Source organism: Siphateles boraxobius, unplaced genomic scaffold, assembly GCF_051911475.1.
Source record: "Siphateles boraxobius isolate OS27281-9 unplaced genomic scaffold, OSU_SipBor_1 55, whole genome shotgun sequence".
Taxonomy (NCBI): Eukaryota; Metazoa; Chordata; class Actinopteri; order Cypriniformes; family Leuciscidae; genus Siphateles; species Siphateles boraxobius.
Genome location: NW_027509181.1, coordinates 4,289,751 through 4,316,963, shown reverse-complemented (window position 1 = coordinate 4,316,963; position 27,213 = coordinate 4,289,751). Strand labels below are relative to the sequence as shown.

The 27,213-nt window shown below is 41.1% G+C and overlaps 2 long non-coding RNA genes across 2 annotated transcripts in view; both read left to right on the top strand.

The window, feature by feature from the left end:
- Positions 1–14,049: 14,049 nt before the first annotated feature.
- LOC143714646 (uncharacterized) lies at positions 14,050–14,713 on the top strand. Its single transcript, XR_013195581.1, has 2 exons — positions 14,050–14,230; positions 14,425–14,713. It is a non-coding gene; the product is annotated as an uncharacterized LOC143714646 (long non-coding RNA).
- Positions 14,714–14,886: 173 nt separating this feature from the next.
- LOC143714647 (uncharacterized) overlaps positions 14,887–27,213 on the top strand; it is a 61,887-nt gene continuing 49,560 nt past the window's right edge. The window contains exon 1 of the long non-coding RNA XR_013195582.1: positions 14,887–15,033. This is a non-coding gene — a long non-coding RNA (uncharacterized LOC143714647). The remainder of the gene's footprint in view (positions 15,034–27,213) is intronic.

Below are 27,213 nucleotides of genomic sequence, written 5' to 3'. Positions count from 1 at the left end.
GGAAGGAAAGGACGAGTCTGTTCGGGCAAGTTCGGGGGTACTCCTGACGGGAGGAACACCAATCGATGAACAGGTTCCATTACAACGCATAGAGGCGCCTCGTAGAGGGGGGTCTAGTGGAAGTGATGGTGTCCACCACTGCCTGTGGTAGACCACCTAGAACCTCCGCGTCCCGTCCAGGGACCAGACATGGAGTTTACAGAGGTCTGGACGCGGGTGCCATAGAGTGCCCCGTCTCTGAGAAAGAAGGTCCTTCCTCAGAGGGATCGGCCAAGGAGGGGCTGTCGCGAGGAGCATGAGTTCCGTGAACCAAGTCCTGGTGGGCCAATACGGCGCCACTAGAAGGACCTGCTTCTCGTCCTCCCTGACCTTGCACAGAGTCTGTGCAAGAAGGCTCACTGGGGGAAACGCATACTTGCGCAGATCCTGGGGCCAGCTGTGAGCCAGGGCGTCCGTGCCGAGGGTTCCCCCGATCACAGAGTAAAACCAATGGCAATGGGTTGTGTCTGGAGAGGCAAACAGATCTACCTGTGCGACTCCGAAGACACTCCAAATCAGCTGGACAGTCTGGGGATGGAATCGCCATTCTCCTGGCAGGGGAAGCAACCGTGAGAGATCGTCTGCCACACGGTTGAGCTCCCCTGGAACGTGAACGGCAAGAAGCGACCTCAGATGCTTCTGACTCCATAGGAGGAGGTGGGAGGTGAGCCCGACATACGACGGGAGCGTAGACCACCTTGATGGTTGATGTACGCAACGGTCGCAGTCTGTCCGTACTGACCAGTACGTGCCTGTGTCTCAGAAACCCCTTGAGGCGACGTAGGGTTGAACGTACTGCTTGCAACTCTAGGCAGTTGATGTGCCAATGCAGTTGAGGCCCCGTCCACAGACCTGAAACGCAGGATCTGACCACAAGGAGAAGGTTTGGCGACAGCCCGGAGTCACTTTGACCCGGAACGTGCCGCTGAGCCACGCCCACCTCGGGACTCGATCGTGAAGCCAGCGCTGAAGCAGTCTCATATGTAACAGGCCGAGCAGCGTTACTCCGGCTGCGGCTGCCATATGCCCCAGGAGCCTCTGAAACTGTTTCAGTGGAACCACTGTCCTGCCTCGAAAAGCCCTGCGGCAGGTGAGCACTGACTGGACGCGTTCCTCCGTGAGGCGCGCAGTCTGGGCGACTGAGTCCAGCTCCATACCGAGATAAGAGATCCTCTGCACGGGGCAGAGTTTGCTCTTGTCCCAGTTGACCTGAAGCCCCAACCGGCTGAGGTGCCGAAGTACCTTGTCCCTGTGATCGCACAGCACATCTCGCGAGTGAGCTAGAATGAGCCAGTCATCGAGATAGTTGAAAATGCGAACGCCTTGTTCTCTCATAGGAACAATGGCCACCTCCGCGACCTTGTGAAAACACGAGGCGACAGGGCCAGCCCGAAGGGTAGGACTTTGTACTGATACGCTCGACCCTCGAAAGCAAACCGTAGAAACGTTCTGTGACGAGGAAGAATCGAGACGTGAAAGTACGCGTCCTTCAGGTCGATCGCTGCAAACCAATCCTGGGGACGGATGCATTCGAAAATGCGCTTCTGCGTGAGCATTTTGAACGGGAGTTTGTGCATGGCCCGATTCAAAACTCGCAGGTCCAGGATTGGCCGTAGCCCACCGCCTTTCTTGGGTACAATGAAGTAGGGGCTGTAAAACCCAGGCCTCATCTCGGCAGGAGGGACCGGCTCGATCGCGTCCTTCGCCAGCAGGACATCGATCTCTTTCCGCAAGACAGGGGCATCCACCGACCGCACACGGGTAAAGTGGACGCCCCTGAACCTGGGAGGCCAGCGCGCAAACTGAATTGCATAGCCGAAACGAATGGTGCGGATGAGCCATCGGGACGGACCCGGACGCGCTAGCCAGGCTTCCAGAAACCGTCCCAACGAACCCACCCGAACCACCGGCGTACCCGCGGAGGGGCAGCGAGGTGGAAGACAGGGACCCGGCTCTGGTGGCGTTGTAGCGACCGAGAGCAGGGTCTGGGTGCGCTTGACACCAACCTGCTTCCACTGAGGGGCAGACGGCAGAGAAGGCCTGTGGGCATTCTGCTATGGGCTGCCCGGTGGCGAGGGGAGGGGGGGAGATCCGGAGCCCAGCCGCAGACCGGAGTGACGCAGACCGGAGTGACGCATGGGAAGTTGAGGCAGCGTCACGGCTATCCGTGAACTGGGAAGAGGGGAATGGGGGTGTTGCCGCACGGGGGCGGCACACGCTACCATTCTGGCCCTCTAGGACAGGGGAGACTGTGTGCCCACCAGTCTCGGCCGTGGATGATCTGGAGGAGGAAGAAGAAACTGCTCTTTTTTTGAAAATGTGAGTACCGCCTAACCCTGGGAAAGGAGGTGTGCAGGGGCACCCTCCCAAAGAGCAGCATCCAGGTTCCCCTCCAAGTCGCCTGTCTCAGGGACTTCCTTTTACGGGAAGGAGCCAGAGGCGTCTGAGCGGGCTTGGCCGCCCACTTATGACCAGACTTCCGTCCTCCAGGGGTAGACTGCTGCCCTGAAGGAGGAGCGGCCGCAGGAGGGCGACCTCGGCGACGAGCAGTCGGAGGCTCTACGGCCACAGAGGACGGACCAGCAGCAGTCCGTCTCCTGTGCAGGACATGCCGTATCGCCTCCGACTGCTTCTGGGCGGTGGAGAACTCTTGGGCGAAGCTCTCCACCATGTTGCAGAAGAGGCCCCCTTGGGATATGGGGAAGTTGAGAAGTTTGTTCTTTTCCGCTTCCTGCATATCCGCAAGGGTAAGCCACAGGTGGCGTTCCTGGACCACGAGTGTGGACATCGCCCGACCCAGGGAACGTGCGGTGACATTCGTCGCCCGTTGGGCGAGGTCCGTCGCCACACGCAGCTCCTGCAGCAAAGCTGGGTCGAGACCACCCTCCTGCATGTCATGGAGTGCCTTGGCCTGGTGGACCTGCAGCAACGCCATAGCATGCAGGGCGGAAGCGGCGTCTCCACACGCCATGTAGGCATCCCTGGTCAGACCAGAGGATAAACTACAGGTGCGGGAGGGCAGTGAAGGGGCACCCCGCCAGGAGGTAGGACACAGCTGCATCGCTATAGACCGCTCCGCTCAGATACCCATTCGCCGCCCCGCCATCGAGAGTGGTGAGGGAGGAGGAGCGAGGTTGTCTACGTCTGGTCGCCAGAGGGGCCAGCCAAGACTTCCTCAACTCCTCATGCACTTCCGGGAAGAAAGAGACCGGAGCGGGCCGCGGGGCAACAGCACGACCCGCTCCGAGACACCATTCATCTAGTCGCGAAGGTTCGGGACCCGATGGAGGATTCCACGTGAGCCCGACATTCGCGGCCGCCCGTTAGAGCTTAGTGGCCATTTCTGGATCCTGCTCAGCAGGAGCCACCACACCCAAAGGGGGTAGTCCCACCGAGTCATCACCAGAAGATTCCTCCGCACTTCCTCCGATGCAGCGATCGACATCTGGTCCTCAGGCGGTGCCCCAAAGGAGACAAACGGAACCGCACAAGCTCCCCCGGGACAACCAATGGCAACGAGGTACTAGAGGTGTGAGAAGCCCGTGAGGATCTTTCACCAGACGGGACATTCTGCACTGTAACCCTCATCCGCTCACCAACAGGAATCACCGAAGTAGCCGTCTGCCGAACTGAACCGGCAGACGAACTAGATCGGGGATTCTCTGAAGGGATTCCCCCATGTCTCAGGGTTCGCAGTCTCGAGCGCAGCATCGTCAGAGTCATGTTCCCGCAATGAGAACATAACTCGTTCACACACGCTGTCTCAGCGTGCCCTAAGCCCAAAAACGAGAGGCAGTGTTTATGACCCTTCTTCCTGAGGGAGAAGTCGACCGCATTCAGCAACTCACGGGTAAAAACGACATCCTGAAAATGACGCGAAACGCCCGTGTTGCTCTTTTAGAAAGAAAAAAAAAAGATATGCTCTTTCACGTGCCGAGGCACAGAGGGACCACCGCGGCAGACGCAACGGGAAAACTGCAAGCGCGTGTGCTGCACTCACCAACACCAGTACCAACCGTTAAAACAGCTCTTTTTATAGAGGGAGAAACGGCGGGAGCGATGGTCACTCAAAGCGCCGTCACACCAGCACAGAGGATCCTTTCTTCTTCCAAGAGACTCGTTTTTTATTTTTATTTTTCTCGGAAAACACAGCAGCTCAGTAAGAGAGACACACTGGATGGCTCCGAAGCAAAAAGCATTTCGCAATGTTTACTTCCGCCTTTTATACACGCGCTGCTAGGCGGGCCGCGGAATGCAAATCTTGTATGCCAATGTCTATTGGCTCGTTTTTAATTCTCTCGGAGGCAATTGGCTCCCTAGCGTGATCCCAATTCGTCAGGGAACTCCCCCGATGACACGTCGGAGTTCCCAGGACGAAAGGGAACAAATGTTTTTTTGCACAGACAATGCCGAAGTATCCAACACAATCTCTTGCCAATTTTAACTATTTTACGTTTGCTGAATTGGTGGCAAATTCATATAATCTCATTTGTACGTTTACATACGATCTGTTTAAACCCCATTGAGGGGTAGGTTTAGAAGCGGGTTAGGGGTGGTCCTTCATAATGAGATTTGTTTGAAAGTCATACATTTTTTAATTAATGCGAAGTCGCCATCTGGAAAAATACTTACGTTTTCCTGTGAGACAAGGTTGAAGTGGCCTGTGCTCAGATAGCGTTTGTATTGTACAGTGTGCACGACTGAGTTTATAGATACAGAAGTGCCAATAAACAATATATTCAGGGGTGCACATAACTGGTGTCTATGCATGGTAAAAAAGAGAAATGATGCGCAGCAGAAAAAATGGAGGGAAGCGCTTTTGAGTACCAACATTTTTGGAGACAGGGAAACGTTAACTTACTGGAGTAGGATTTTTCTCCATCTCTGGTAAGATAGCAATCATAATGATAAATGTGTTTATTAATTATTAGGGGTGCAACGGATCACAAAATACCTTGTAACCAATCACGTCAACGTGTGATCGTCAACGAGTGGATCTCTGTGCTGATGTGAGTTAGTGGAGGCGGGGTTAATTTGCTAATTAATAGAACCACGTTGTAACAGGGTTTAAGATTCAGGGGAGAAGGAGGCGGGAACCGGCGAACATTTAACAATTTTAATAATAAGATAACAAAACAAATACAAAAACAAAAGTATCCGCCAGCAGCCCCTCGCGGACGACTGCTGGCTACACAAAAGAGAAACAAAACAAAACACAACATAAAATCAGGCCTGTTCCTCTCTCAATCTTCACCGTCGCCGCTCATCCTTTTATGCTTACGCTCCTCCGTGGGAGATTCTCTCACGTCCCTCGGCCTCGGCCTCGTCCTCGTCCCACGAGACTGCGCTCTAACCAACCACCCCCCCCACCACAGTGTAAGTACCAACCAGCATCTCATGGTGCTTCCTTTGCTAAACTCAAAACTTGACAAACTCAGGCTAGGGAAACAGGACACGGGAATCGAACAGCCGACATACAATAACAAGAACTCACAAAGACTGAACTAGACTCAGGGCTTAAATACAACTACAAAAGACTACAAAAAATGGCACAGAACAGGAAATAACAAAAGTCCACACAAGACAAGGGGAACACAAGACAAGAATCATGACATTATCAGGTTATACAAACCAAGCTTTTTTTATCTCATGAATTTTGTTGATTTCATTTTGACTTTATGTTATGCTTATTGCTATGAAACATTATATTCAAATCAGGGTTTTTAAAAGTCTGGTAACAGGGTTGCAAAAATCACAAACCTCAGAAAATAAAACACTTCTTTTAATATTTAGTCAGCATTTTTTGAAGGTTAAGAACAAACAAAATTTTATACAATTTTTAAGAGTTTCGGAAAACAGTTCCTGTTTTGAATATATTCATTGAATGTCCCAAGAATCTGTTATCACATGACAACCATTTCCAAATAAAGACCTTTGAGTTTAACAACTCAGTGTTTACCAAAAGTGTAGCAAGTAAATTATGGCCAGCTTTTACATTTCCAACTTTTAGTAGCAACTATACCCTCTAAGAGACAATTTAAGCAGAGTCAGTTGAATACTTTCAGTGTCAAACTCTTCTTCTGCAGCTGTTCTTCTGCAGCTCTTTCTCTCTCTCTCTCTCTCTCTCTCTCTCTCTCTCTCTCTCTCTCTCTCTCTCTCTCTCTCTCTCTCTCTCTCTCTCTCTCTCTCTCTCTCTCTCTCTCTCTCTCTCTCTCTCTCTCTCTCTATCTATCTATTTATCTCTCTCTCTCTTTCTGTTCAATTGATTGCTCAATTCTGATGGACACATTTTGCAATTGCAGTTACAGATACATTTTGCAATGATTGTACTATTGCAATGTTTGAAAGCTTGAAAGTGTTTTGAATCTTCTTCAAGCTCACTAATTTGCAATTCTCTATGGGACCGATTTATTCACAACATAATGTAATTTATGATTTGATTCAAGCATGAGCCAGTGAGAAACATTAACAGGATGAAGCTACAGAGTTCAGAGGTGAACATGGCAATTATTTTGTAACCTGCCCTTTGCTTCCTGTTTATAGTTGCATAAATATGACTCACTAAGTTTGACTTCTCTAAGGTAACTTGTTTTGATGTGGCTAAATGACAAAAAACAAATTTCAGATTAGTTAAGAGAAGAAAGTTTCTTTGTTTTTTTTACAGGAAATATTTCTTGTGCACAGAGTGGTCTGGTATAAGAAAATATATTTTTGACTTTTTAGCTTGTTGATCCCCTAGCAGGCAAGAGTATCATAGACGGACCAAAAAAGGGACCCAAAATGAGAGTTCCAGTAAAACTCTTCGGCTTCATCTTTTGGTTTTTTTCCTTGAAACGTGCCCAATGTCAAGGCAAGTGATTTTTTTGGTGTTGTTATTTAATTAAATGTCTTTTTTTATTGACTTAAATATAAATGTCATATTATATGCACTTCCCAAACTGTAGCTTTAGAGAGTGTTGACTAGTTGTGCATGAACTTCAGCATTTAATGTACATGACGGTTTTTATGTAATGTTTGTTTGTGCTTCTCAGAATGACTTCAAAAGGACATCACATACGAAAACATATAATAATTTTAAACAATAAAAGGTGAAACGTGATGAATGCAGTCAACACACCAATTTGTAAAACTTGAGAAAATGGAATGAGATTATTTACTATATAAGGGTCCATTTGATGATGATTTAGTTGAAGTTTTAATTGAAAGGAATAATTTTTGTGTTTTATGTTTTTATTGGGGAAAATCATGAGGCAACAGCATTTGCATGCAAAGTGTGTGACACAGCTAGCATTATTATTTGGTAATTACAAAATCAGCTTCTAACCACTTACTACTTACGAATAACTACTGTATACTTGCTTAATTTTCAGATAATAGTTTAGCAAATATATCTAAATGTTCTAAAAAATAGAAAACGTGCCTCTGATACTTATTTAGGGAAAACAAATTGTACTCTATTAATGGGAAGCTATATTTTTTTCTCCATTTTAGTATTTTTTTATTTTATTTCTCAGAATCATTTGTTTCCTGCAAAAGACAAAGCAAGCAAATCCAGTTTTACACATATTTGATTTCTTTTTACCCTTATTTCTACATAATTATGTCTTGCACAGAAATAACTTGTGATCTTAAGTCAACCACATATGGAATCAAAAAGATCACACCAGAGGGTAAAACTATTTTCAGAGCTGGAGAAAGACTGGAGATCACCTGCATGGAAAAATACTGGATTTTTTTTTTTACAAAAGAAATCACCAAATCATTTAAAGGCCAAGATGATGTGAAGTGGGATTATGAGCCTGTTTGTCAGGTTAAGATTATAGAGAAACACTTCTGGTGTCACGAAACTGCTCTGAGACACGAAGGTGGAGAATCCAAATGCAGTTTTATTAAGGGGTAATCCAAAACAGGCAAGGTCAAACACAGGCAGGCAGTCCGTACAAACAAACACACAAAGCAGGCAGGGGTCAGAGGCAAAAGAGTAATCCAAAACAGGCAAGAAATCCAAAAAGACCAAGAGACAAGAAAACGGAGAGAATGCTCAGAATTGCAGTGTGACACTAAAACAAGACTTCGCGGTGAGTGAATGAATGAACCTGGTATAAATAGACAGACTAACAGGATGAGACACAGGTGAATGCAATCAGTGAATGAGGTACAGGTGAATGTGATCAGTGATGGTAAGTCCGGGCAGTGAGTTATGGGAAATGTAGTTTGTGAGTGATAATAGTCTTATCTGGAGTGCCCTCTGGTGGCTCTCAAGGGCACTCCAGCTGGTGACCGTTACATCTGGATTAGGATCTAAATTTATTGCAAGCACCTAAAAGTAATGCAAATCTTGTTTCAGATATAGATGTGAAGTTCCATATGACCAGCATGTGTCAAGCCCGTACTCTTACTTCAGTGGAGATATGAAATTTGGAGCAAAAAAATATTATTCTTGCATGTCTGGTTATGATCAAATGGCAGCAGAGGCCACATGCACACGAGACGGATGGACACCAAAACCACTGTGTGTTGGTATGTTCTGACATTAAATCTTACAATTTGTGCATATAATATGAATTCAAATTAGTATGATGGATTTTTTTTTACAGTAAAAATGTGTGCATCACCAAACATCAAAAATGCAAAGATTGTGGGAGAACATCGACCAAAATACAACATCAATTCAATAATACAATATAAGTGTTGTAGGATTACAAATTTATTTAAATGTTTAATTTAGATTTCCAATACAATAGTATTTTATATTGAGAAAGTTTAGAAATGATGAGACCAGGAAATCTCTGCAAACGGTAGGGGTTCCCAGCGGGATATTCCTGACTGTCCCATCTCAGTACGAGAAGGCCAGGCTTTTCCTGTTCTCGTTGTTTACCGGGTGAAGAGTCATGCTGAGCAAGTTTGAAGACCTGTTATTTTATTACTGAGACCATTTGTCTCATCTCAGTACGAGAAGTCTATGCCTTTCCTGTTCTCATGTCTCAGCTCATTTACATGCTTTGTTCATCACAATGTAATCCCTCCCCCTTGAAATGTATATAAGCTACAATGTAAAGACTAGATTAGACTTGACTTGACTTGGGTACGAAGCAGACTACAGAAAATAAAGAATCCTGCTTAAATAAGTCTCCTGGTTTTCGCTTCTGAGTTTTTCTACACTGAAGAAGGAAGAAGTTTACAACAGATGGTGCCGTGACCGGATGGAGAAACTGAAACTCAACAAAGAATGAACTTTTGAAACTTCAAAGCTCAAATATCTCAACAAAGCTGACTAAGTCTCCAGGCTGAATTTTGAAACATCCAGCTAAACAAAGATTGCCAGACTGAATCTTTCCAGCTTCCTCCAGATTGAAAACTTCAAGCTGAACCAAGATTTCCAGGCGGAATCTTTCTATACAACAAAAATTTGGTGAGTTTCACTCCATTCAAAGAACCGTTGAAAAACCAGTAAAAAAAATCTGTTATTCCTCTGCGCCATCAGAGAAGAAGTTAACAAACAGCTGTAGGGTTTGTTAACTAAAGTTATCCTCTAAAGTTGCTTTTAGAGATGAAATGTATCCTCTGTTTTTCAGGCAGGGAAGATTAACGTACATGTTAATACTGTTTACCCTCTGCTTTGCCAGGGAAGTGTTTTATCCTCAATAAAATTAGGGAAGATTAGCATCAAGCGCTAATATATTGTACCCTCTGTTTTCAGGCAGGGAAGATAAAACGTACATGTTAATATTGTTTTATCCTCTGCTTTGCCAGGGAAGTGGCAAATGTTTTTTTCAGGCAGGGAAGATTTTAGCATAAATTGCTAGTAATTTGTGTATCCTTTGCTTTAGGCAGAGAAGGTTAGCTTTAATAACAGTAATCTGTGTTAACGAGTGTACCCTCTGTGGATCAGAGAAGTTTTAGTGTCTGTTTGTGTTGGCAACAAAGAAAACTCACAACAATGTTTAGAAGGAATGCTAGACTCCCCACAACAGAAAAAGGTGGTCTCGCTACTCCTTTATGGACAGACAGTGAGTTCAGGTCATTGCTAGGGGAGCAGATGGACTCCATAGTGACTGAGTCAGTCAGATTGGATTTGAGAAAGAAATTTTGTATTCACCCAGAAAAAGTATGGTCTATTGAAGAATGTAAGAAGGTGTTGGGTGCATGTATCAGGAAGAGAAACATAAAGGCATTATTTTCTGTCACATGGAATTTAGCTTATCCATTGCACAAGAACAATCTAGGTGTTTAGCTAAATTAAAAGAACAGAACAAACAATTGCACTCTAAGGTGGGTCATAACAAGGCCTCAACCAAATGTCAGATGAAACTTATCCTGACTTACAAGCATTCTTTGAAACAGATGTAGACATCCCATCAGTAACTGATAAGCCTGTAGATTCAGTAAAGGTATGTGTAGCAAGAAGATCTCAGGGAATTGAGAGAACTGAAAGTGTTCCTCCCAACTCTTCTGTTGTCCAAAACCAAACTGTTGCCAAACCACTCGGACCTAGAGACATAGAAAGACTATCCCAAAGCTTACTTTCAGTACGCACAGATTTTTCTGAATTCAGAAGGGCATTGATCAGTAAAATGCGTCTTTACGACATGTCGTTGGCAGAAGTCACACAGCTGATGTCACAAATTCTAACTGAATCTCAATTCAACAGTTTTGAGTCTGCTGTTACTTCTGAACTACAACATGCCAGAAAAGATGAATTGAGAGAGGGAGTTCTGAAAGCATTAAAGAACATTGTTGGACCAAACATGGACTGGTCAAAGATAACTAGTTGTGTACAGAAGAATGATGAAACTGTTAGTCAGTACACAGAAAGATTTTGTCAGTCAGCTGCTGCATACAGTGGAATAGCAGACACTTCAGAGAAGGTGTTAAATGATAATGGCCCCTTAGCTCGCACATGGTGTGATGGTCTTTTGTCAGAGCATAGAAATGCATTGCATTTCTTAAATGTCACATGGGTCACTAGAACCCTGCAAAACAACTTGGACAGTTTAGTTACTTGGGAAAGAAACTCTGATGTCAAGGCAAGAGTGAAAATTGCAGCAACATCCTTTAAGGTCAACGCAGGGAAGCAACAGAAACGCAAATGTCCTAAGAGAGAGGGCAGCAGTTGTTATTATTGTGGTAAACATGGACATTGGGGAAAAGAGTGTAGAAAAAACAAAAAGAATGTTAGAGAAACTAACAATGTAACTCAGCTTCTGCTCAGCCTGCTGGCTGCTATGAAGCAGCCCCTCCCCTCGTCATTAAGCTCGTTGGGCGGCTGTTTTAGTTGTTAACCAGTTGGGCTGTGAGTGCTTAATTTCCCCACTAACTTGCAACAGAGATAAAAGACTTCTGTTTTTGTTTAATAGAACAAAAGGAAAGTGACTATCTCACCCTTCCTTTTGGGAACACTGGTTAAGTAAACTCACAGCCTTAAATGTTATGCTACAGCATAGGCCCTTTATCAGTAATGGTGTTAGGTCAGACTGTAAATGTAAAATGCCTTCATGCAGTGTCCACACCTGATGAATGAAACAAAAGAAACTTCTGTCACCTCCTCCCATTGGGGAAATTGGTTAACTACCCCCACAGCCCCGAACATTGTTTTACAGCGTGCACCATTCAAGAACCCATCCTCATGTATGATGTCTGCAATGACTGAATTTGTGTTAGAGGCTGAAGAAGAAATGACTCATGATTGTGTTACGCTTACATACACACCTTCGAGGGAAGTAAAAGAAACTTCCAACGAGAATTCAGGATTTGAGTTGTTTGTTGACGGTTCAGCTCAAGTAATTGAAAGTAATTCAGAAACAAGCCATTAGAGTGGCATGGACCACATTAAGTGAGGTTGATTACAGCAGCTGCAGGATTGTGTCAGGGAAGGAAAAACCGGGACTAATGTCACACTGTAATGTGTTCCCCACCTACAGGGATAGGTTAGGACACGGAACCAGTGAGGAGCCCAGAGAAGAACCGAATGCAACAAGCTTCGGGGGTCAAACTCTGCGGTGAAGACTCCCTCATAGGCCCTATCCTAGTCCATCCTTACCTCACTGTTCCTTAGGTGTCAAAGGAATTAAGAAATAGGGAAAGATGGAACAACAATAGCAGACTCAGAAAAAGTTTACAACCCTAGTGTTTGAACAAATACTGCTCTACTGTTTAGCAGACTCGGAAAAGTTTACAACCCTAGTGTATGAACAAATACTGCTCTCCTGTCTTTTGTTTTCTTTCTTACTCTGTGCAGATACCACCGATGACTTCCCGAGACCCATACGCACTGACCTCGTCATCTGCGTATGAAGCCACAAGAAAACCTCAAGAAAACGACTAGACCCACTGCCGAACCAACTATCACGAAAGAAAAAAAATACACAACGCAGAGACTCACATACGAAACCTTCAGTCATCCATCAACATGATCAAGATTGTCGTACCAGTAACATCACAGACACTCTCGCTTCGCACAAGATAATGATCTTACAGAACAGAGTGGCCTTAGATTACATTCTAGCAACGCAAGGAGGAGCCTGCACCATCATCGGACCTGAGTGCTGCACCGGGTTTTAATGGATCCAACAGAGAACTTGAACAAAATCCAACAAGACATTCTTGATCTTTCAGCAAAATTACACAAGATGACTGAAGATAATTCTTCATGTTTCGGAAACTTGTTAGGTAAACTGTGGATATGAATTGGTTAACTTGGTTGTAACCTTGTTAGGATATGGATATGAAATAGCAATCCTGCTGTTATTTCTTCTACTAGTGTACTATCTATGCGTCCACAGTATCAAGTGTTTCATTCAACAAATGACTCACGCCCCTCACAAAGAAATGACAGTTCCAAACAGAAAAGACTATTACCCTTAAGAACTTCACGGACCCTAAATTTGCATGTTTGTTTCTGTGTCAGCATGCAATTGCAGAAACAGCAACACAGAAGCATGTGCCTGTAACGATCACAAGTTACAAGAATTAACTTTTAAGTGTCTAAATTTGTATTTTGTGAGAGTTATTTAGAACTCTCAAAGGGGGAAATGTAGGATTACAAATTTATTTAAATGTTTAATTTAGATTTCCAATACAATAGTATTTTATATTGAGATATTTAGAAATGATGAGACCAGGAAATCTCTGCAAACGGTAGGGGTTCCCAGCGGGACATTCCTGACTGTCCCATCTCAGTACGAGAAGGCTAGGCTTTTCCTGTTCTCGTTGTTTACCGGGTGAAGAGTCATGCTGAGCAAGTTTGAACACCTGTTATTTTATTACTGAGACCATTTGTCTCATCTCAGTACGAGAAGTCTATGCCTTCCCTGTCCTCATGTCTCAGCTCATTTACATGCTTTGTTCATCACAATGTAATCCCTCCCCCTTGAAATGTATATAAGCTACAATGTAAAGACTAGATTAGACTTGACTTGACTTGGGTACGAAACAGACTACAGCAAATAAAGAATCCTGCTTAAATAAGTCTCCTGGTTTTCGCTTCTGAGTTTTTCTACACTGAAGAAGGAAGAAGTTTACAACAGTGTCATCCTGGGTTTGAACCAGAGCAGCCTGTACAAATCACCTGTAATCCCCAGACTGAATGGACAGGCATACTGCAATGCACTGGTACCTACGTATGATACAGATACAAGAACTTTTTCTTCTGAAAGAGCTTGTCAAATGGAGAATGACACGTCCCATTCCCTAAATGTGCCTGAGTAGCAACAACCTACGCAGAATAACCTAGCAACAGCATACAAAGTCTAATTTAGATGTAGTTATAATATATTATAAAAAAGAATCAAGATCCAACCAAGATCTCTTCAATACAGAAAGTAATGTTAAAAACATTTTAGAATACAAATTCTTATATTAACAATGTGCATTGCATTAATAACATGTTCTATGGTTTAAGGCCATAAAAAATCCATGTGGCTGATATTGAGATTTTGTAATATCACATTTTCTTGCTGTTGAAAATAGTCTAAAAAATAAAATAATAACTTTGCTTTGCCTTCGGAAAATTGTGGGTTTCCACCACAAGTGAATTTTGCAGATACAACAAAAATGACAAAAAATGAATACAATTCAGGGGAGAAAGTAGAATACAGCTGCTTTTATAAATACACACTGAATCAGCATCACCCCTGCTCTAAATACCTGACATGTGAACAAGGCCAATGGAGAGGGAAAATTAAGTGTTGAAGTAAGTATGAACATGCTACATCATTATATCTTTCAAAGACATGTTAATCTTACTTAATCTTAATCTTCTTACTGTACTATTTATTTATTTGCAAGTTTGATGTAATCTTGTAGTTGAAGTTGTAGTTCTGGTTCTGATGACTCAATGAATATATTCATAGTAACACTGACAGTGAGATTTTGGGTTTGTTTCAGGGCCCTGTTCAGTGACAGTGGAGGAAATGGATAAAAGAGGTATAAAGCTGAAATGGGGTAAACAGGAAAATAAATTCCCACCGCATGATTATAGTATCAGCTTTGAATGTCAGACAGGAAAACATTCCAATGGCAATGGCAATGACCTAAGACAAACATGTAATGATGGAGTGATGAATTTGCCTCAGTGTGTGTTAAAAGCACAAGGAGAATAAATGATCACTGATGTATCAGCTGTACTAATAAGCCAAAACAAATGGAGCAAATCAAAATAAACCTTTTCCCCAAATCTGTTTATCTGTTTTAGAATTATTGCAATTAAAACTTAATAAATGATAAAAGCAACATTTAAATTGCATGTATGAAAACAAGGTTAACTTGTTTAATGCTAACTAAGTGAGTGAGCATGTGTATTGTCCTAAGTACAAAAAAAAAAAAAAAGTATTGCTAAAAGCCTGTAAGACCAAAGAGGAAGTTGCAAATAAGTATTATTTTTATTATCACACTGTCATGATTCCTGTCTTGTGGACTTATGTTATTTCCTGTACTGGGCCATGTTTTGTAGTCCTTTGTAGTTTTTCTTGTTGATTAGCTCCTGATTGTTCCCAGGTGTGTCTGGTTTGCCAATCTCCCCTTGAGTTTATCTGTACCCCAAGTGTTTCTCAGGTTCTTTGTCTGGGGCCTGTTTCCGAAAGGGGGTTAAGTGAAAACTCTGAGTATGTTAACCCTGAAATGAAGCAAACTCTGGGTTTTCCATTTTAGAATGTGAGGTATGTCAAACTAGGGATGGGGAAATGAAGCCTCGTGAAGCAATGAGCCTTTCCCCTAACTGTTCCGGGAAAAGATTCAACGCTTCGAGAGTGTCGAAAACAGCGCCATCTGGTGCTTATTTAAAATAAAGCAGCCAGAAGCCTTTCTCTGTCAGATGAAGCAACCACAACACACTCCATTGTTTCAATGTTATGTGCACAAATAAAAAGCCTTACACGTTTGTGTTTGATTTTTTCATTATTGAATAAATTATTTTACCCATTAAAGTGTGACAATAAAATATAAAATGAGCATATTATTTATTAAGATCTGTACAGGCCTACTCTCTCTCTCTCTCCACACACACACACACACACACACACACACACACACACACACATATAGTGAATAAGGACATTGTGTGATAGGATCATCTGTTCATCTGACACTTGGCAGTGATAGTGCTTATGTAACTGTAGGAATGACAGAAAGGTGATACAAATTTATTATTCTGTAATGCCAATGTATATAGATGGGGGTAGACATGTTTCTGCATTCTCCAGTATTCAAGTGGATCTTCAGCTCTTTGTATGTTTGTCTCTGTAAGGTATTTATCCACTTCTAGGATCGCATCAGAAGTGTCATTTGAGCTTGTTTGCGCTGGTCTACTGCACTGTCCAACAGAAGACAAAGGTTTCCACCTCAGAAGTGTGAGGATAATTTTTTTTGTTGGGAGTGACTACATGTACATTGACTGAATATAAGAAAACAATTATACAATACAATGATAAAAAAATAAAATAAAAGTAAATAAATAAATATTTATTTTTTCTTCTTCTTTTTTAGAAATGCATTCATTGGTAGCTATAAGATCAAAATATTCCCAGTTAGGGGAAGTCTTCCTTTTTTTGGCTGTTGCCATTGCTGTAAATACAAACCCTTCACCAAACACCCAAATACCAACACCAAATTACCTAAAAAAACACCAAAAGTGCAACGATCTTACAAAAACAAAATTACACAACAATAACAAAAAAATAATAAGTAGTTTTGGTTATTTAAATGTATGTATTGATAAACTTACAAAGTACAGCACTCTAGTCTCCTCACAAACCCATCAACCAGACTGAGCCAACAAGGACCTTCGAGCCTTCTGACACCCAAAGCGAAACGCGCACGGACAGAAAGTGAGGCTTCGTTTGTCATCGATCACGTGACCTCTGAGAAACCAATACACACCCCGACACGGGGCTTCAATAGAAATTGCTTCGCTTTCGCAAAACGCACATCGAAGCTTCAGTGTCATACGTAACATCACTATGTCAAACCCGAGAAAGCAGATTTAGTCAAGCCCGTTTCTGAAAGAGGGGTAACTTATACTCAGAGTCAGTTACCATGGTAACTTACTCTGTTAACCTAACCTGGTCAGGAGCAGGTTTTCTTATATAAACCCAGAGTTTTTCTTTTAGTAAATGCATTTTGATTTAATAATCTTTAGATATTTTGACTGGAAACAACAAGACAACAATGCTAAGAAAAGCATTTTTTGCAGTGCAGTATAATTATTCATTGCACATTTTTCTATATAACATCGGAGAGAGCACATTAGTAAAGCTGCTGTATCAGAGCGGGAAGGAAAATGTGCCTCGCTCTCACGCTCTTCCTGAGAGTTTTTGTGTTGCTTTCTGGACACAAACTCATGAGATCCATCAAAGAGAAGTTTCACAGGATTGCAGGACAGTGGTGGAGAAATCGGTTTAAATGAGGCTAATCTGATAAATGACATTAATTTGATAACATCTTGCTGTGACCTCTGAAAGTAACCTAATAATTAGATTTTCCTTTAGGATTTCCAATGTGGTTGGATGCATTGATGACACTATATATTCCTATCATCGAACCTTCCGAAAATGAAACAGATTACAATGGAAGGATAGTCTGAGATATATGCCGTAACCACCACCACAGCTGTTAAATACACACATATTATTACACAATAATTCACAAAATCTTTATTTCATACAAATACAAAGCAACAGTTATTATTTTTCCTGTTGGATTTAAATATTCTTTCAGTATTGTGTATCTCCTTTTCATCGATCAGTGATGGTGCAGGTCCAGCCTATCCCTTCTTGCTGTTGGCCCAGTAAGTAAAATGTTAATTTCATTAGCCTAATTTAAAAAATGTAACTTGGATTAGAGAACATTTAATTATGTGAAAAGAGCATTATACTATGTGGAAACAGCTTCTGCACATTGAAATAGACACTGAATTAGATATATTTAATATGTCAAATGTTTGTAAAGTCATGTAGCCTACAGCCATGAACCTGTTATGCTTTTAACTGAATGAATTATGAATTTATTGTTCATTTTTAGTTGCTGCCACATTTTTTTTTTTTTTTTTTGAAAATGAGTATTAGTTCAATAACTTACCTTTCTGTCAGTTTTCACCTGATAATATAACAGTGACTAAGAATTATACTTGTGTATTGACTCGGAACATGTGGACGTCTTTTTGTCGGGTGCTGTTGCCATGGTAAATCGTAATTTACCAGAAATCTGAAACCGAAAACTCAGAGTTTCCCATCTCAGGGTAAGTCAACTCAGAGTTCAAGTTTTAACTCAGAGTTGGTTGAACCTCATTATTGAAACAGGCCCCTGGGGCCTGTATGGTAGTTGAACAAACTCAGGGTTACAGGATTAGTTTAGAGTTGACAAAACCCCATCAATCCAACCAGGCTTTGTTTGTACCATGATGCTGATCATCAACTTTCTCTGTCAACTCAGGCTTTGATCCTGAGTTTAGGAGTTTAAGTGTGACATCAGTAGCGAACAGCCAATCACATGTTGAGAGAGTGAAACTGAGATTAATTTCTTGCGAGAGAAGCAGCGCAATTCACTTCTTAAATAAAAGTATTAAAATAGTGAGAATTTAAACAAATTTACACAGCAAGAAGAAAACAGCTGTCTATGAAAGAGGACAACTAAAAGAAAAAGTCTCGCTACTGTATATCAGTGCAAGTAAAAGTTGTGAAGTTATTTTATACAGCTGATAAAGGTATAGAGAAAATTGAACATTTAAGCTCACATGTAGTCATTTTATAGCTTCATCTATTGATGCTAAAGTGTATTTATATTACCTTTATATATTTATTCATTTAAACTGCGTAATAATAATTGATTAACTAAAATTGTACATGTGTGATTGATAAAGGGTATAATAATTACATAAATAATATCTAAATCATACAAATTTATTATTCTAAATAAGCATCACCTAAAACCAGACGATTATGTCTTTAAAAATCATTTGCTATGTAGTGACCTTTAATTTGGAGTAGAAACAGGTGGAGTGAGTTTATCGCATCAGGCATGTGTCACTTTGCTCACAGCTGATTGGTCCAAGTTCAGTTTGCAACCTCTTACCTAGAACATAACCTTCCCCGGACCAGGTTAGCCGTGGAGCGTAAGTTACTATGGCGATGAACACTGCTAAAACCCAAACCACTTTCATGGTCCCTAAAACCCAGGGTTGACGCAAACTAAACTGAAACATAGCTGGCTAGCCACCTAAACCGGCTTCACGGTATGTTCAAGGCATCATGGAGTGAAGATTGATTCAAACGCTTACGTGGAAGATGTTTGTTTGGCTGTAGGAGACGTTGTGGGTCATGACAACATTGTGTCCGCTTCGCGAATGAATAATGCGTTTGTGCTTTTTTTTTAGCACTATTGAGAAGGCGAACGAAATGGTGCAAAAAGGTGTCGTAATCAAAGGTTCACTCACGCCGGTGTTTCCTCTGAGTACTCCCGCCAAGAAAATAATGATTTCAAATGTCCCTCCTTTTGTGAAAGATGAGATAATTGTGAAGGAATTGTCCCGTTATGATAGTTTCCCCCATCAAAAAATTCCACTCGGATGTAAATCGCCTTTAGTAAAACATCTCGTGTCTTTTAGGAGACAGGTGTTTATGATTTTGAAGAATGGCGAGGATGAACTTGACCTGGTTTTTAAATTTAAAATAGAAGGCTTTGATTATGCTGTCTTCGCATCATCTGATACAAGGATCAAATTTTTTGGTTGTTCGAAAATCGGGCATCTCAGTCGTAATTGCCCAGATAAAGTGAACAAAAACACAGAGCTGATTGATGCAGTTATAGCAGGGAGCGCTGTCGATGAAAGTAGCGTGTCTGAGACTAGTGAAGCGGCGACTACACCGATCGAGCCGCTCGAGGGAGCGAACAGCGCGGAGGCGCGGGCGTTTTCTCCTGTTGATGATGGAGGTGTTGTGGCGGAGTCTCTGGCGGCCGAGAACGCGGTGGGGTTGAGTACATTATCTTTGGCGTTTGTAGAACAAAACAGAGAAATTGTACAGGAAAATCTGAGATTGAATGACTGTGAATTGGATATGGAAGTTGAATCTACTTTCAAAACTCCAATTAAAATAAGAATGAGTCGCAACGATAAAATCAGTAAACAAGTTAAAAAAAAGTGACGCTGCTGAAGATGGAATCATAGCTTCGGATTATGATGATTCTGATTCTAGCGTTTCTGTGTGTTCAGAGTTTTCTGTTTGTTCCCAAAATGAAGCGGTAAATGTTTTTTACAAAGCTGAAGACATTAGTGTTTTTCTTCAAGAAACGAAAGGGCTAAAAGTCGTGCAGATTGAGGATTATTTTCCTAATCGTGCACAATTTGTGAAAGACACCAGATGTTTGATAAAGGACGGGGCTTTCTCAGAACTCGAAGTGTACCGGTTACGGAAGATTGTAAACAAATTAAAAAAACAATTTCCTAGTAGAGATGAGAAGAATGCCATGGTTTAAATCCCTAAGCTTGTTTTTTTTACCGTATCTCTGTAGACCGTATTTTTGACTCTGTTTTTTCCCATCATAGTTTCTTGTTGAACCTAAATAAAACTATGAGTCAGCTAAAAATTGGAACTCTCAATTTAAATGGAGCTACAGAAGTTCGTAAGCGGATGATGTTGTATGAATTTATAAATCAGAAGTCTGTTGATGTCACGTTTATACAAGAAACGCACAGTGATCAAAGAAATGAGGTGGATTGAAAAGAGAGTGGTGAGGACAACTTTTTCTTAGTCATAAATCCTCTATTAGTGGAGGTGTTGCCATTTTATGTAGTAAAAATATGACTCCAGTATCTTATGAATTTGTTGAAATTGAAAAAGGTCGTTTTTTTAAAGTTATTGTTAAATTTGAAAAAATTGTTATGTTTTTTTTGAATATGTATGCTCCTAATAGTGGAGTGGAAAGAGTTTTGTTTTTAAATTTAGTCAACACTACTCTGAAAGGCCTAAATACAGATTATGTTTTAGTTTTAGGTGGAGATTTTAATTGTACTGAGAGTGATAAAATAGATCGAAATCATTTAGAACCACATGTTGCATCTCAAAGAGTTATCAAGCAACTCATTCAAACTTTTGATCTTTGTGATATTTGGAGATGTATGCATAACAAATTAAGACAATACACATGGGTTCATTGTAAAGATAATTCATTGTCTTTGGCACGTCTTGATCGGTTTTATAGCTTTAAGCACCAGTTCAATATTTTTAAATCTTGTCAAATTAATCCTAGGTTTTTCGGACCACAGTGCGGTTCTTTGTTCTGTCCTAGTTAGCCATGTGAAGTCAAGCAGTGCCTATTGGCATTTGAATGCATCTTTGCTTGATGACAAACATTTTAAAGATTTTTTTACTTTTTTCTGGGATGTTTTTAAACAACAAAAGCACTTATACAGTTCTTTACAGTAATGGTGGGATTGCAGTAAAATACAAATTAAAAACTTTTGCCAGCAATACACTCTTAATGTAACAAGAGAAATAACTAGATCATTGAATATTTTAGAGACTGAGATAGTTGATTTTTACAGTTTGTCTGAATCTACAGGCAAAAAAGAACATATTGAAGCTCTGAAATCAAAGAAAACTTTATTTGCAAACCTGTTGGACATTAAGGCACAGGGAGCGCTGGTTCGCTCACGTTTCCAGAAAGTCAAACAAATGGATGCCCCTTCCAAATTTTTCTTCAGTATGGAGGAAAAAAAAACAGTCAAAGCAGAATAATTCATTCCTTGGTCTCTGATACAGGACAGGAATTAACTAAATCTTCTGAGATAAGAGAAGTTGCTGTACAGTTTTATAAAAAAATTATATACAGCTGATTTGATAAATGAAAAGATGACACTTAGTAGTTTTTTTGAAGGTCTGCCAAAACTTGATGAAGAGAGCAATGAAAGTTTGCAACAACCTTTGACAGAGCAAGAGCTTTACACAGCAATGATGAGTATGGAGAATGGGAAATCCCCCGGGATTGATCGGTTACCCATTGAATTCTATAAAACTTTCTGGCCCATTTTAAGAGAAGATCTCTTATTAGTGTGATGAAAGCCTAATTAATGGGTTTCTTCCTCTCAGTTGCAGAAGGGCAGTTATAACTCTATTGCCCAAAAAAGGTGATCTTCAAAATATAAAAAATTGGAGGCCTGTTTCTCTATTGTGCTCAGAGTACAAAATCCTGTCCAAAACTTTGGCTACAAGATTGAGTAAAATAATAGGGAAGGTGATACACTACGACCAAACATATTGTGTACCAAATAGATCCATTTTTGATAATATAACTCTAATCAGAGATGTTTTAGAAGTTTCAAAGTTGTTTGGTATAAATATTGGCCTTATTTCTTTAGACCAAGAGAAGGCATTTGATCGGGTTGAACACCATTATTTGTGGCATACTTTGCAAGCTTTTGGGTTTAATTCAAGTTTTATTGGTATGATCAGAACAATGTATTGTGAAATTGAGAGTGTGATCAAAATGAATGGTAGTTTGTGTGCCCCCTTTACAGTACAGAGAGGGGTTAGACAAGGCTGTGCCATGTCTGGGCTATTATATGTGCTGGCTATAGAACCACTGCTTTCTAAGTTACGAAACAAGTTAAAGGGTCTAACAGTGCCACAGTGTAATAATGCTTTTTATTTATCTGCATATGCTGATGACGTTATTGCTTTTGTAAATGATAGTAATGATGTTGAAATGTTACAAGAAGTTGTTAATGATTTTAAAGATATTTCTTCAGCAACTGTAAATTGGGGGAAAAGTGATGCTTTATTGGTTGGAAAATGGGAAGGAGGAAATCCCATTCTACCAGGAGGCTTATTATGGCAAAAAGATGGGTTAAAATATCTTTGTGTTTTCTTAGGCAATGAAGTTTTCATGCAGAAGAACTGGGAAGGAATGGCTGATAAAGTAACAGGACGTTTGAAAAAATGGAAATGGCTGCTTCCTCAGTTGTTTTTTAAAGGACGCACACTCATTATCAACAATCTTGCGGCTTCTTCCCTCTGGCATAGACTTGCATGCATTGACCCTCCTGTTGGTCTCCTACCAAAAATTCAAGCAGAAACTGTAAACTTTTTTTGGGACCATTTGCATTGGATCCCACAAAGTGTTTTGTTTCTGGCTAAAGAGGATGGAGGCCAAGGTCTAGTGTATTTGGCAAGTAGATGTGCTGCTTATCGTCTTCAGTTTGTGCAGAAATTTATGCTGGGATCTGAAAGACTGGTATGGAGACCAGTGGCTCAATGCATTTTACGCAGAATAAGTGGACTCGGCCTGGACAATGTTTTGTTTTTAATGGATTCTAAAAAATTCGATTTTAGAGGAGTTCCTGCTTTCTATCGAAGTCTTTTTAAAATATTGAGTCGTTTTAAGCCTCAATGGATGGAACCATTAATGTCCCTGTACTGGCTACTGGAAGAGCCCATTGTGTGTGGAGCACGTCTCAATGTATCTGGGGACGAAATACCAGGTCTTAAATATTTGTTGTACAGAAGTGGATCTCTACAGTTGAAAGACATTATAAATAATTCAGGTCCTGATTTTAAAGATGTAGAAGCAGTTTCAGCCTTTTTAAAAGTAAAATCTAAACGATACATTAAACGGTTTTTAGACTGCAGGGGGCTTTGAATGTACAAGAAAGAACTTTACTTGAAGAGTATAATAAGAAATGTATATTTCCAGACTGCGAAGATTTCTTTCCAGATATAAGTATTGTACCTGATCTTAATTCATGTAACGATATTAATCCCTGCATGGTTGAAAAAGGAAATTGATGTGCAAATTGATTTTTTTGAAGCTAAAGGGAAAGCATTGTACAGAAGTATTGTGAAAGTGATGAATATAAAATGGTTAAAGAATAGAAGTGATACTGTATGGAGAGACACTTTAGAGATTACTGAAACAACAAAACCAGTGTGGAGGATTCTGTACAAACCTCCCTTACCTAAAAGAGTTGGTGATCTTCAGTGGAGGATACTCCATGGGGCTATAGCCGTTAATTATTTTGTGGCAATGTTGAACCCAAATGTAAATGAGAATTGTCCTTTTTGCAATGAAAGGGAGACTGTGTTTCATTGTTTTATGTTTTGTAACAGACTTTCTTTTTTGTTTAGCCTTTTAGAGCTTCTTTTTGAATCTTTTGAGGTATGTTTTACAAAGCAGGATTTTATTCTTGGTTGTATGTACACTATTAAGAAAAAATACAAATGTCAATTGCTTAATTTTATTGTTGGTATTGCAAAATTAGCCATTTATATTACTAGGAGAAATAAAATTGAACAGAAAGGAGAACAAGAACTTATATCAGCTTTTTAAAAAATGGTAAAATCACGACTTGTAATTGAGTTTAATTTTTATAAACAAATGAGTACATTGAATATTTTTGAAATTGAGTGGTGCTGTGATTATGTGCTGTGTTCATTAGTTGATAATGAACTGGTTATTTCAGAAGTGTTGATGTGAGGTTTTTTTGTATTAGATTGAAAAATATGTGACCTTTTTTTGTGAATGTTTTTTATAGTCATATTTGTGTAATAAAAAGGATTGTCAAAATTCAAAAAATTCTCTCTCTCTCTCTCTCTCTGACGTTCTCAACTACTTTCTATGTTAATTTCTCCTCCTCCTCCTCTGTTCTGCACCTCCAAATACTTTCAAGTTAGCCTACGTGTCACCATCATACACATCAGCATAAATGCTCCTGATAAATTGTGTGTTATTAAAGCATTAACACACAAACCACTGTTATAACATAAAATCAAGCAGGCTATTGCGTGCATGGTTTGGCATGTCTGAATGCGCAAAGTGCGCTTCCTTAAAAATTCCTAAAGCTGACATCAGTTCGATCCTACACATCTCTGTTAGAATCAATGAAGCTGACTGCACAATGAATCTTTCATAATATAGGATTTGCCAGCATACAGAATTCAGCTCTGAACAAAAAGCCCTTTTTGAGCAGTGAGGGGAGTCTATCTTAAATGCTTCTGATTGGCCATTGCGTTCAGGAAATCAACACATATGTCTGTGATTGGCTACATCGCTAAAAGCTGCAAACATGTTATAAAACAAAACTCTGGCCTGTAAATCATTTGTATTTTGTTTTAGTTGTTCTTGTTGCTTTTCTGCAACAGATGAATAAAACGTATTCGTTTTTATGTTTTATTCATAGATATTTCTTGCGGGAGTCCCACGAATCGTTTTATTCTCCCGGAAGCCATACACACAGAGCAGTGGCGGATGCAGAACGTGACAGATGGGTGGGCCTGGATTAAGTCGAGGTGGGCCTGAATCTAGGGTTTAGTAGGCTATATTTATGGAGATGAGAAATAAAAACCGCACTGTACAGCTATGATCAGCTGTTCGGCCGAGCTTTCGAAGTTGTTCATACGGAAAGACCGAAGCTGACCGGTTGGTTTTAGTCAAATGACCTTGCGGCACTCTCTGAAAAGTTGAGATGTTTTTCATCTCGCCGCGGCATATAGGCGCGCCTGGAAAAACGAGCGCGCTGCAGCCTGCACCACATGCGTATGGCAAGCAGTGTTGCCAGATTGGAAATGTCCTATTATCGTACCAGAAGTTCAAAATGATCGTATTTGGAAGAACATTATCGTACACGACGTAAACGTGCAGAATACAGCTATTTATCCCAACATGTAGGATGGATTAGATGGAGTAGTGTTGACGTGCGGGCCAGGCGACACGTGTGGTGCCTGTGTGTGTGTGTGTGTGTGTGTGTATACGTGCTTGCGTGCAGGCAGGTGAGCCTGCAAAATGATTCTGGGTCAGAGAGAGAAGCGGTAGGATGTTTTGACGAACGACTGAAAACTATGAAATTATCGTACATTATGGGATTTTTTTCATTTTTGATCGTACATCGTACAGAGGTCAAAATTATCGTACAAATACGATAATTATCGTACATCTGGCAACACTGATGGCAAGCTAAAGTATTCATAAAGCATGCGGGACGCGCGATTTGCCATAAAAGCGCGCATTCTTAACGTGCACTTTGTGGTCACGGAAAACGCGCGCCAGAAATTTGTGGTTTTTGCATTAAAAAAAAAATGTATGAAACTTTATTGTAAAGTGTTACCGGAATTACAACTGGAAAATTTGCGAGATGTGTCTCGAACGAAGGGATTAAGGGACTGTCCGAGGTGCTGAAATAAAAAACAGTGAACTTGAAACCGAGAGTTGTTTTTCTTGTTACAAAAACACTTCAGAGGCATAAAACACCTGCAGACAGAAACAATATCATTTAAATAGCAGATCACACGTCGAGGACGCACGTTTTGATGCAAAAAACGCGCGTTTCTGACGCGCTTTTTCCGTGACCACAAAGCGCACGTTAAGAACGCGCGCTTTTATGACAAATCGCGAGTCCCTTGGCAGTCGAAACGCATGCGTTTGACGAGTCAATCAGATGCCTGACCACGTCTTTCACGACCGCGTCGCTTCCATTATGAGCGCGAACATCTGAAATAACAAACTTGAGCGCGCAAAAAACGCGATATGTGAATGGGCCCGTCTTTGTCTTTCCAAGACACGGTGTTCATGTGAACAATGAGCCTCGTCCCCTCTCCTTGCAAGGGTGTCAAAGTCTGGAAAAAATATGTACAGTGACATGACATAACTGCCAGATTCAAACTGTGCGTTCGCGCGTTGGCTGGCGCTGAGCCAGAGATGGACGCGCTCAGGCTTGTCATATATCATATAAAGTGTTCGGCGGGCCGTATATGGCCAAACTTAATTCATTATTATTATTATTATTAAAATTAAAAATTTAAATTTCGTTTTTATTAATCTGATTGGGTGGGCCACCTGTCAATCTGGGTGGGCACGTGCCCACCCAGGCCCGCCCATAAATCCGCGCCTGACACAGAGTGAGTGCATTACAGCCCGCACCCACGCTCTCACTCGGCCATCAAATCTAGTCCGCGCCGCACTCTTTTGCGTTGGGAATTGGGAGTGCACGTCTCTAGATCAAAGGCCGAGGATAGTGACGGGAAATATCGGCCCGACCACGGGCTCGGGCTTGGGCAGAGAATCTAAACTCTAACACCGTGTCCTAACTACACGCAACGCGATAAAATTCCAGCAACAGCAAGTGTGTCTGTCCACACTAGACGCGACGCGACTGTGAGCCACACTTCAATCAAAAATCACAGCCATTCAGAACAGCGTCTGGGCGGAGTCTCTCTGTGAAAGCGCACTGCTGGCCCGCACTCGTATTGGAAATGGGTAAGGACATAATCAAATGAAGAAATAACATTATTAAAAATCAAAACATTAACAAAATATACTCATTGACTAATTTTGTTATAGAGTACAGTTGTATGTTTGCATAGAATTCAGTTTGAACGCTATATTATATGCTTTCAAAATCTGAGGTAAATTATCCATTATCGATTGTGGCACAGTGACCTATTTTTAACTAAAAATAAATAATGTGTACTCATAACCAGTGTAATTTCTTAATATGACAATCAGTTTATTCGATCTTGTTCATAGGGAAATTCATATCCATCCCTTCGCTTTGTTATGGATGGAAGGAAAATTATATTCAAACTCAAATGAAACAATTTTAATACTATACAAAAAACTATGAACACCTGAGATTATTAATGACCAAAAAAGATTACAAATGAGATTATTGAATACGAAATATCGCATTCATTA